General features: G+C 40.3%; 1 protein-coding gene across 2 annotated transcripts in view; it reads right to left on the bottom strand.

Moving 5' to 3' along the window:
* Positions 1-12411, bottom strand: part of LOC129740565 (protein gone early) — a 376826-nt gene that overhangs the window by 212979 nt on the left and 151436 nt on the right. The gene's annotated exons all lie outside the window — the stretch shown is intronic.

The raw sequence follows: 12411 nt of genomic DNA, 5'->3' as shown, positions 1-12411 counted from the left end.
TTCAAAATTATCTAGGATTATTATACAATTTCCCACTGTTCTTTAGTCGAAATTTTAAGATGTTTTTGCGTTTCAAAGTTTGATATATTTTGTTGCGCCTATCCGGGGGCGCCGCATCCAGATATGCAATTATTTTTTTCCCCTAACAGCATTTTTTTAATCAAATAAAAAAAAAGACGAGATTCTATTCAAAGTCTACCAATTTTTTTTTTTCAAATACTGGCGAAATATGCTTTGAGTTCTTCAAATGAATATTTGAATCAAATCTCAACCATATTATTGAGAAAATCGTTTTTTCTCAAATGACTTAAAATAACAAATGGTTGAGATCTGGTGTTTTTGGAAAAGAATGTTCATACAGTGAGCGAAATAAGAATAGCACCACTATGTGTTTTGCTTGTTAAAATATGAATGATTGAAAATTACGAAAAAATTTTTCCACAGTATGTTCTGAATTGCTTAACGGATAAATCAAGCATAAGTTTACTTTTTTTGGACGTAGCAATTGACGATGAGGACCAACAATGGAAAAAAGGGGTGCGAAATAAGAATAGCACCACTTGAGCATTTCAACAAAAACAAGATTACTTTTAAAAATTTACTGTGTAAAAGTGACTAATAATGCTTCTACGAATATTTGAATAGAAAAATGCATTTTAAGGAGTTTTCCAGAATTCCAAAGGTTTTCAAAGGTATTAACAGGGGGTTTTAAGAGATGCTCCTCTAGCGTTAAGGAATTTGATATTCTAGCTATAAAACTTTATCAAACTACTTGATTTCTTCATAAAATTCATAAGTATGATGCAAAATCATGAAACATAGATTTGAGGCTGAGTTTGAATTCAAAAAGCAGGTTGGAATTCAAAAATTCTAATGTTTTATAATAGTCAAACACAATTTCTCTAGTTTTAAGTCGTAGATGGCAGAACTATCTAGCAATTTAACCAAATTCATGGCCATTTTCGAATATCCAGGATAAATTAGGGAGTGCTGGATGATTTTGGTCAAGAAATAAATAGATACATGTACCGTGTGAACGCTTTGGAAATTCTAAGATCACTAAATCAAAAAAAATATAGAATTGCATCCAAATCACTAAAAGTGAATTTTGTGGACCGATTATCAGAATAAAATTAAACTTTGCGATGGAGCTCGATGGACCAGACGGCAAGCAGTATTATTGGTATGATTTGCAATTGAATCGGAAGTTGAGATGAGCAGGAATTTTTGCGGTTGTACATTTTTGTGCTGGTGATTTTTTTTGCAAATCCGGAAAAGCTTTCTGCAGCGTGATCATCCACAAAACTGTGATGGGAAAACAAAATACCTCAAAATGATGAATATGAGCCTAAATGAACCTGTAAAATCAATATTGAGACAAAATTTGGTTTTAACTGCAAGATGGTGCTGCCATCTACGACTTGAAACTGAAAAAAGTGTGGTTTACTGAACAAAATCAAAGTTTTTGATTTCCAACCTAATTTTTTCTGATTCAAAATTAATCCCGAATGTTTGTTTCATCATTTCACGTCATTTTTAAGAAGAAAGTAAGTAGCCCCTGTAAAACCTTCGAAAACGTTTGAAATTCTGGAAAACTCCTTGAAATGCAGTTATCTAATCAAATAATTCGTAGAAGACTTACACCCAAAATAATTTTCACTTAAAAAGCAAGTGACATCTGTAGTAAATTCTCGCCATACTTAATTTCATTTAAATTTTAAGTGATGGGTCAAGTGAATTCGCTTAAGTGACCGGTCAAGTGAATTACACTATGACGTTAGAGTGAAATTTATCTGAATTTCTAAGTAAGTTTCAAGTTTATTTTCTCTCGCGTATTTAAATGAAAGAACATTTATAGAAAAACACTTCGATTTCAAAAACTTACATTACGCTTTTGCCATAAATTTATTGATTGGAAAATTCCATCGTAATCCCAAAGCAAATCGGTTACTGCGAATAGTGCGACTTTTAAATCTTCCCTGCTGCAAACCAGAAAATCTGTCCAGTTCAACCCACAAGCTGAAACATGATAACACCTTTAAACAACTTTTTCTAGCATCACGTTTAACACAAACTACCGCCAAAATCGCCTAGTAAAGAATTGGGAAAATCCAAATCCAGCATAAGCTTTAAACGCAGCTCTTTAGAATTTGCCATTTTGAACTCTGAAAATAAACACAATTACATCCCGACATCCACTTGACATTCAAGTGATGGGAAAGTGAATATTTTTTCTCACTTCAAATTCAAGTGACGATTAAAGTAAATGTGGATGGATTCACTTGAAATTTAAGTGACTGCCAAGTGAAATGTATATGTCGCAATTGAATAGAAGAAAATCATTGGATCCTTGTTTTTAAGTGAAAAATCATGTGTAATTTAAGAGTGAATTTGGGTTCAGTGTATTATTCACTTTTACACAGTAAATTTTTTTAAAAAAATCTTGTTTTTGTTGAAATACTCAAGTCAACGCCAATTGCTACGTCCAAAAAAAGTAAACTTATGCTTGATTTATCCGTTAAGCAATTCAGAACAAACTGTGGAATAAAATTTTCGTAATTTTCAATCATTCATATTTTAACAAGCAAACACAAAGTGGTGCTATTCCTATTTCGCTCACTGTATTTGTAAGACGTATTTGAGTAACCGTGGGTTTAGGGGAAAGTCGGGTAAGACGGACACAGCAGGTAAAACGGATACGTTCTATATTTCGAAAATGATTATTCTTAGCACAAATCTTACGATTTGAATATGTTTGTTTTTGTAAATCAATACTTTAGAGATTCTTAGTTGATTTTATGCCATTAAGGTCTGAAAAAAGTAAACAAAACAAACAGAAACTTTGAGAAGGCACAATTTGATGTAATGTTCTCTTCTCAGAAAATAATCCATAACTCGGAAATATATCAGAAATGTCAACCGTTTTTAACGGTGGAATCTTTATTAGGTAGGCTTCTCATTGACAACCTGGAGGAAAATTTTGGTCAACGGGCTTGACCAAAGAATGATATGAAAAAAAAAGTTGTTATTTCGGGTAAGACGGACACTTCATGGTCGGGTAAAACGGACACATGAGTTTCTCCAGGTATTTCAAATTTTTCATCGGTTAGATCCTCCATATGCTCTCAGCAGACCTTTGCAAGAACAATTGTCCGTCCAAAAGCATTCAGGATCTCAAAGAAGCCAAAAAAACTATTAAAAATTGATCTCTGGTGGAAAAAGCGCCTATAATATACAGAATATCAAAAACCACACTTGCGGATTCGGAGCAGTGAATTCCATTTTGATTTAAAAACATTTTCAAATGCTTCAAATTCACAATTTGTAGGTACAGCAATTTTTCCAGCAATATTTATCCAACTTTTTTACGTAGTGTCTGTTTTACCCGACCTTTTTTAAAAAGAGGTAACCTCGCAGAGGTAACCTCCGTTCTAAAGCATAAATCATGAACCTGGAGAAAGTATGAAGTAAACTTAAAAAACAATTCTGGATTTATTAGACATAGGATAAACGTATTTGTAAATGAAACGGTCTACAATTGATTGACGACAATAAATAAATAAATTTTATCTCTTATCTCTCTTTTTTATCTATCTAATAACTTTTAAGGCGTGGCCGGTGATTGATGTTTAAAAATCAATCGAATGAATTGTGTATATACAATGAGAATGGTATGCTAATTTCAAGCACCAGTCATTTGACTTTTGAACACGACTGATGGCCTCGGTTAATCACGGAATAGCAACCATTTGCAATGTGGAATTCTTTCTGTTGAGTCACTTCTGTGTTTTTGTAGAATTTGAGATGCTTTGATAGTTACATTAATAAGAATAAAGTTATGTATAACGATCTATTGAAAAAACAAATCATTGGGGCTTTTTCTGCGACTCGAGTGACGTTACTCAAGAAATTTCACTTCTTCGTCCTGACTCCAGAAAGTGCTTTAGAAAAGAAATTTGTGTATTGATGTGCTCTGAAGACCAATAACAGCTCATCCAAACATAAATTTCGAGGCTAGAGAGGCTATGTAACATATGAATATTTGGTTATTTGTTGCGATCGTTTTTTCTCAGTGCATGTGCAATATCGCCCAGCTCTGTTATGACCAAAATAAGGTAAACAGATCTTAACGAAAGTGTTGATAAACAGTGCGGAAAACACAACATCACTTTTACTCTGCCGGTCGCCATCGCGTTTTTTTCTTCCCGCGAGTTGTTCCGGTTGATTCTGCCGATTGCCGATATTGGGCCCGTTGAGAAGCTGCCACGGGACTCACCAATCAACGAACGCCAGTCGCACGCAGAACGCTGGAAGCGAACCCGGTAAAAGCCGACAGAAAAGTCGGGACAGGATCCGCTGGACGTGAGGGAACCGATACCTCCCGCCGTGAGAGGCCAATTTGCCAGAGACGGAGCTATTCGGAGAGCGGACATCACTCAACAAAACGTTGCGACGTGAAACCACCCACTGAAATTCAACGGTTCGGACGCAGTCAACAAGAACCGATTGGGACAGCCAAGTTCGGCATCGACCAAGCCGCCCAGAAGTTGCTATTCTCAGGCCCCAGATTGGGGCTTTTCTGAGGAGCTGAGGCCAAGCGTCGAGAGAGCTGAACTGGACCATCGAGACTCTTCAGCGACAGCGCCGATTTCTGGATTGGAAGGCGATCGCCCAACTCCAGTGGTGTTCAAATCCGCTTTGGTCATCTGATGACGTAGGAGGTCTCTGCAAAGAGTATGAGAAAAAACAAGTAAGTGCTAGATCTTGTAAGAAGAAGAAGCGGAAAGAAGAAGGACAGAAGCGAGATTAAAAGGAAAAGAAGAAGAGACGTTCGAGCGAGAAGAACAAGAAGAGGTGTGATTTAGCGGAAGAGGAAGAAGAGCGAGGTAGAGAAGAAGAAGAGGAGCGAGGCAGCGAAGAAGAGAAAGAAGAACGCGGCGGAGAAGAAGAAGAAGAGCGAGGCAGAGAAGAAGAAGAAGAAGAGCGAGGCAGAGAAGAAGAAGAAAACGATGAAATTATTGTAGAGCAAAGAAGAAGGAGATTTCAGCATGCGATAGAGGAGTAGGCATGCAATAAATTATGAGAATTTAGTTTATAAGCAACATATTTTAATTTGGTTTTGTTTTGTGGCGTAGTTTTATGAATGTTAGTGATTTGTGTTTCTTCCCCCACTGCTAGCCGGGAGTGAAGCAAAAGAACTTCAACAGCTATTTAAGCCAGCAAAACGCAAACGCCAGCAACCCCCCCATGAAGGTTCAAAAAAGCAAGCGAGGTATTGTACTCTACACTCAAAATTTTAAATTTATAATCAATCAAATTATTATAATAGAGCAAAGATATTCAAGAGTAACAATCTAGACTGAAAACTAATTCCAAAACCTCAAAAACCCATCAAAAGTTCAAAATTCTGCTATAAATTTTCAGAATTTTCTCACTAGTTCATACAATAAGTTTGTCTGATTTTTTTCAGGTGTTATGGTGCTAAAATAAGTGCTTTTTTTAACTATATTTTTTGTAGCATTTCTTGAATCGTTCCACTGTCTCTGGGATAGCGACGTATGTGTTCTGGAACGAACCACCCTAACATGCGAAAAAGGCCCAGTAGCAATATGGCGAGGCTATGCGCATTAGGCTGCGTCATTCGCCCGAAAGCCATTCGGTTGAGGGTCATTCAGCCGAATGGGCAATCTGGCTGAACAGGCCACTAGGCCGAATGGGTTAAAAGGCCGACGGTTAACCAGCCGAATGCTGTTAGGCCGAAAGGACGCAAAGCCGAATGGTCACTAGGCCGAATAGTCATTAGGCCGAATGGTCATTAGGCCGAATGGTCGTAAGGTCGAATGGTTGCAAGGCCGAATGGTCGCAAGGCCGAATGGTTGCAAGGCCGAATGGTCGTAAGGCAGAAGGAAAGGTCGTAAGGCCGAATGGTTGTTGGGCCGAATGGCCATAAGGCTGAAGGATCTTCACGAATGGTTGCTAGATCAATAAGAAATCTTTTACACTTGTTTTCATGCTAGGCCGAAAGGTCGTTTGGCCGAATGGCTGTTAGGCCGAATGGTCATTTGGCCGAATGGCTGTTAGGCCGAATGTATATAAGGCCGAATGGTCACTAGGCCGAATAGTTATTAGACAGGCCGAATGGTGGCAAAGCCGAATGGACAAATCCGGCTTTGCATCCATTAAGCATGATGACTATTCGGCCTAACGACCATTCGGCCTAACTACTGATCGGCCTAACATGCAAGAAAGCGATAATATGTCTTATAGGCCTAGCATAAATTAGGCCCAACGACCATTCAGCCTAACAACCAACCGCCTAGTGGCTATTCGGCCTAACGACCTTCTAGCATCCATTCGGCCTTACGATCATTCGGCCCAACGACCTTTCGGCCTAATATCCATTCGCCCTTACAACCGTTTGGCCCGACGACAATTCGGCGTAATGACCATTCGGCCTAACGACCTTTCGGCCTAGCATTCATTCGGCCTTACGAACATTCGGCCTTACGACCTTTCGACCTTGCGACCATTCGGCCTAATGACCGTTCGGCCAAATGACCATTCGGCTTAATGACCATTCGGCCAAATGACCATTCCCCTTAGTGACCTTACGGCCTAACGACCATTCGGCCTAATGACCATTCGGCCTATCGTCCATTCGGCCTAATGACCATTCGGCCTAACATCCATTCGGCCAAATAACCTTCGGCCTAATGTTGCATTCGGCCTATTGTTCTATTCGGCCGAACATCCGTCGGCCTTTTACCCCATTTCGGCCTAGCGAGCTTCGGCCTAAAGTCTTTTGGCCTATCGGCCTTCGGCCGAATGTCCTTCCCCCAACAGACAGCGTTGCGCGCTAAAATCATCGGTTTTCCTCGATCACGAAGAGGGTTTTCCGAAGGGTCCAGCAGAAGTCAGCCTTCAGATTCATGCCTAAAGGATCCACGACTGAAAACTTACTGAGCTTCACATCTTTCGTTCAAGACTGTTCTGCCAGGAAGACCCAAACTGACACCATTTCTACCGATCTCTTGCTGCGTTCGACAAGGTAAAACTTAATATTGCTATTACAAAGCTCGTACGTTTAGAGTCCAATCCCTACTGGATAAGTTCTGCAATAATCCATTCGAACTGATGAATCGTTTTCCAGGCAATTCCTAGCCACCTATGGAGTGCCCCAGAAAGCCATTTAGGACCGATAATGTTTATAATCTACTCCGATGATGCACTCTCGATTCTCGACGGTACAACACTTGCATATGGTGATAATCAGAAACTTTTCATACCATAAACGACCAAGACGACGTCGACTTTCTCCAGTAGCGATTCTCTGTATTCTCTCACTGGTGCAACATGAACCGGCTGTCGTTGAACCGCAGTAAATGCTCGGTTATAACGTTTTCCCGTAAGCGAGACACCTTTTTATACGGAGTATATCCTTGGAGACGAAACTATCAACCGAGTGGACCACATTAACTATTCAGGCATAACCTCGATCAACGACTGGAGTTCGAGATTCATACGAACTACGTTGTCGAAAAAGCTAGCAACCTTGGATTCCTGTACTGCATTAAAAGTCTATATTGCTGCTCCGTTCTCGAGTACGCATACTCATAGACTTGGATTCGATTCAAGTTCGTAGAAACGCTGCTCGATCTCTTGTTGTTGCTGGCCTGCTGACATCGAGAATCGAGTCTCCCGCGCAGCTGGAGACTATTCCTCTCGAGGGCCGGGCATTCGGCCGAAGGCCGATAGGGCGAAAGATGTTAGGCCGAAGGTCGCTAGGCCGAATGGGTTAAAAGGCCGACGGATGTCCGGCCGAATAGAACAATAGGCCGAATGGGACATTAGGCCGAATGGGAAATTAGGCCGAATATTATTTGGATGTCAGGCCGAATGGTCATAAAGCCGAATGGACGATATGCCGAATGGTCATTAGGCCGAATGGTCGTTAGGCCGAAAAGTCGTAAGGCCGAATGTTCGTTAGGCCGAATGGATCCTAAGCCGAAAGATCGTCAGGCCGAATGGTAATTAGGACGAATGGTCGTAAGGGCAAATGGATGCTAGGCCGAAAGGTCGTTAGGCCGAATGGTCGTAAGGCCGAATGGATGGTAGGCCGAATAGCCACTAGGCCGAATGATTGTTAGGCTGAATGGTCGTTGGGCCGAATTTATGCTAGGCCTATAAGACATATTATCGCTTTCTTGCATGTTAGGTCGATCAGTAGTAAGGTCGAAAGTTCGTTAAGCCGAATAGTCATCACGCCGAATGGTCATCAGGCCGAATGGATGCATGGCCGGATTCGACCATTTGGCTTTGCAACCAGGGCCTATCGTCCATTCATCTTTACGCCCATTCAGTCGACCATTCGGCCTCATGAACATCGGCCTAACGACAATTCGGCCTAGCATGCAGACAAGTGTAAAAGATTTGACCTAGCAACCATCCATGAAGGTCATTCAGCCTTATGATAGTTCGGCCCATTTGACCTTATGACCATTCGGCCAAATGACCATTCGGCTTAATAACCTTTCGGCCTAGTGACTATTCGGCCGAACATCCTTAAAGCCTTGCGTCCTTTCGGTCTAACAGCATTCGGCTGGCAACCGTCGGCCGAATATTCCATTCGGCCTAGTGGCCTGTTCGGCCAGATAGCTTATTCGGCCCAACGTCCATCGGCTGAATGACCTTCGGCCGAATGGCTTTCGGCCTCATGACGGCTTCATGAAATCTTAAAAACTTTTATTAATCCGAGCATTTTGACTCCACCGTTTCGAGGAATGTGTTCCGAAGGAAAATTTCAGACGTGTTCAAAAATGTGTCGAGTGGAGTGTAATTTTAATAAGTTTTTTTTTTGTTTCGATTATTGTCGTTTTACCATCTGTATGGCATTCGCGACTTTATCAACGTTGCAGTTAATGAGTTGTTTCTGATTAAGTTATCATTCGCGGATCAACATGCGTTGATTTTTTATACAAATAAACAAATGTGTTTATTTTATGGTTGCCGAATTTTTTCTGGACAATTCCGGGTAATTTTATCGAAAAACCTGGCAAAATCCGGGCATTTGATTTCAAAATGGACGACCAAAAACCCGGGAAAATTTTACTTAAACCCAGAAATTACTTAGCAAAAATTAAGAACCAAAATTTTAAAAAGGTTTTTTTTTCATCAAAACTTATCGAAAGATTTTAAATCGTATTTTGGCTTCCTGTCATGATTATTATTTGTTGAAAACGCAGGTTTCAGTGTTGGAATAAAGTTAGCTTTATTCATGTTTCGTCTGTGAGGTCAGTAGAATACAACTATATTATTATGTGTATAGCACCAAACCGAATAGCGACAGTTTTACTAGCGACACTTTTTACTAGCGATATTTCTGTCATTCGCTGGTTAGTTGTTCCTTTTATCAGTCCAGTAGGCGATTTCAATGTAGTACACAAACATTGTTTACGTTATTTACTGTTCATTTTCCTTAGGCCTTCGTTCGCATGCTTCAAGTCGCCTAGGAAACTCACGATGCGTCGTTATGATTTTCAACGTCGCGACGTGTCGCTAGTAGGCAAGGCTGCTTTGGTTATTAGCGATCATACTTTGGTTTTTGTCTGCATGTATAATATTTAGACCAAGCCCACCGGGCGTTGCTATTTAGGTCGGTATTTTAGATGTTTTGATCGGTTGCGTTTTTATCTACTTAGTGATTTTCGCACCCATTGTTGCCATCCAGGTTGGTATTTGTGTTTGTTTATTTTCTGATAGTGACGACCCGCTGCGTTGCTACCGGGTTGCTACATAAACGCATCCTGTAGCAACCTACTGCTCGAATGCTATTTCTCGAATCAATTTAGCGACTGCTGGTGCGATGATGGGTTGATAGATATGTTGCTCAATGTGCTCGATTCGTAGTTTAGCAACCATAGGGTGGGCTTGGTCTTAGCGATAGCTAATTGTCACTTTCCACTTCTTATATTCCCTAACCGGAAAAGTACTCATTTCTCAATGAGTACTTTGACATTCTTACCCAGAATATCTGGAAACACTGTTGTGTCACCACAAACCCAATTCGAGTAATCTCGCCTAACCGTGTGATGATGTAAACATTTGTACCGCGTTTGTCATCATCACCTGTCATCAGCAATCATTGATCTATTGTTCTCGATTGCGAATTGAACAAAAAGCAAGAGGATCCAAAACAAACAATGTTTTGGTTCTGCTGCAATCGGCAGCAATGTGAATCCGCCGAAAGCGTAAGTATCAACATTATTATATAACTTTCTCGCAAAAATTCGATTTTGAAGGCATAAATCCAATAAAATTCACATCACAATTAATTTTTTTGTGTTTGATTTGCCAAAAAAAAAGTGAATAAATCCGGGCAAAATCCGGGCATTTTTTTTATGAAATCCAGGCAACCGGGCCGGGCCGGACTGTTTCCAAAGTTTGTCTTAAATATCCGGGCAAACCCGAATAAAACCGGGCAACCTGACAACCTTAGTTTATTCCCTTGAATCCGGCTAGAAGGACCATACATTCGGGTGGGATCGATGAAGAGTCAACAGGATCAACCAACAACAACAGAAATTCGGTTTAATGAAAATGAACGATTGTGGTACAATATTAATTTCTATCTGACATTTTTAACTTCCGTTGAAAAAAAAAAAAGCTTTGCATTAGTATTCTAATAATATCACAAGGCAACTTTCTCAGGAGCCTTCAGTACTCGAAGATTCATCAAAAATATTCTTCTCCTTACAGAAATCAAAGTCTTTTCGTTAACTCATATGTATATGCGAATAAGTTTTCTTAAAACAACCTCAAAGAATCATGTTCTCTTCATAAATCGACTTCGTTCTGTCCTGAATTGTATAACGGAACTCAATCAGATAAGCAGACACATCTGCGTTGAGGTTTGAAAATTACACCTAGGTTTTTTAACGCGGTTTTTTTTACACGGTTTTTTACACGGCTTTTTTTACACGGTTTTCGGGAATTAACACGGTTTTTTTACACGGTTTTCGGGAATTAACACGGTTTTTTTACACGGTTTTTTTTTACGCGGTACGTATATCAGTGTAAAATAAGACCTAGGTGTATCTTGATTTTTCTTCATACTTATTTTTTTGATATGCTTCCAAAATTGATCGAAATTTTGAACTAATCAACTTGACACTATTCACTGTATGGCACCATTCAAATAGATTGCAGTGAATTTAAAGCGTCCCTAATTCTCTACCTGTGCAAGTGTACCGATTACCCTCAAAGTTCTAACCTTCATTGTAGTTCTTGGTGAAAGTGAAGGAAGAAAATCACAACTCTTTGTAGGACCAAAAGGGGAAAATCTCTTCGTGACCTTATTATGCTTCGCGTCTTATCTTGGAGATCTCGGTAAGAACGGCGTGAACTTTTTTTTAAGATTAATTCTATGGCAGAACATTTTCACTTGTACTCATCTGTAAGACTGTATGGGAGATGAAAGAAAACTGATACACCTCTCTATAGGCTAAGCTGTCAACCGGGGAGGCAATTTAACGAAAAGAAAAACAATCTTAAGCTCTCGCCCCATTGAGGAGGACGATGCATTATTGATGAAGCAACCCGACTAGATTACTGTGGAGAGAGGAACTTTCCTACCTATGCAGGTATCTCTTGTTAGCTGCATTCTGGCTGAGAGTGATTAAATGCCGGGTTCAGGCTAATGAAAGAGCAATTGAGGGGAATTGGTGTGGTTTAATTTTAAACCTGAAATTGATTAAAGAATTTGATGAATGTGTCTAACTTGCGATGCTAATCATTGCCGGAGCCCGATTTTTCACTGACCCATCTCTGCAAACACTCAAAGGTTTCTAATGATTTTCAAAAAAAAGGGAAAAAATCGTTACCCCATCAGCACTCCATTTAGCATTGCTTCGAGTAGGTACCCGGAACGGTTTAATTTATTAGGTATTCAACAGTTATTTTTCATGAACAAGCGAATCCTTTTCGCTTCTTTTTCCCCTAGCACAACTTCCTTCCGCCACACTCACTCTCAAATCACATACATATTTAGGCGCGTTTGGTCATCCGTTGACCGAAATCTGGCCCTGCTGCTGCTGCTGTTCAGTTCCGAAGTCACTCCTGCTGGCTGGCTGGCCGAACGCGTCGAAAAGTTAGTCAACCATAAAACAGGCGATGGGAAGCAGGATAAAGCTAGGGGCAGTTTTTCCCTCCCAATCCACACTTTTCCCATACATAAACATACTCTCTACCCCCAGAAACTTTCAGCTTCTCCTTGGTCCAAACCCCAGTTTCGACTAGTAAGTAGTGTCAGGGATATGAATGACCGGACTCCGGCTGTACCGAGGACCGACCAACTATTGGGATGGTTGAGGAGACCAACAGCACCATCTATGGGTGGGTAGAGTGTGTGTGCAG

This window comes from Uranotaenia lowii, chromosome 1 (genome assembly GCF_029784155.1).
Source record: "Uranotaenia lowii strain MFRU-FL chromosome 1, ASM2978415v1, whole genome shotgun sequence".
Classification (NCBI taxonomy): Eukaryota; Metazoa; Arthropoda; class Insecta; order Diptera; family Culicidae; genus Uranotaenia; species Uranotaenia lowii.
The sequence above is the reverse complement of the archived record's forward strand: the minus strand, read 5'-3'. Positions and strand labels throughout refer to the sequence as shown.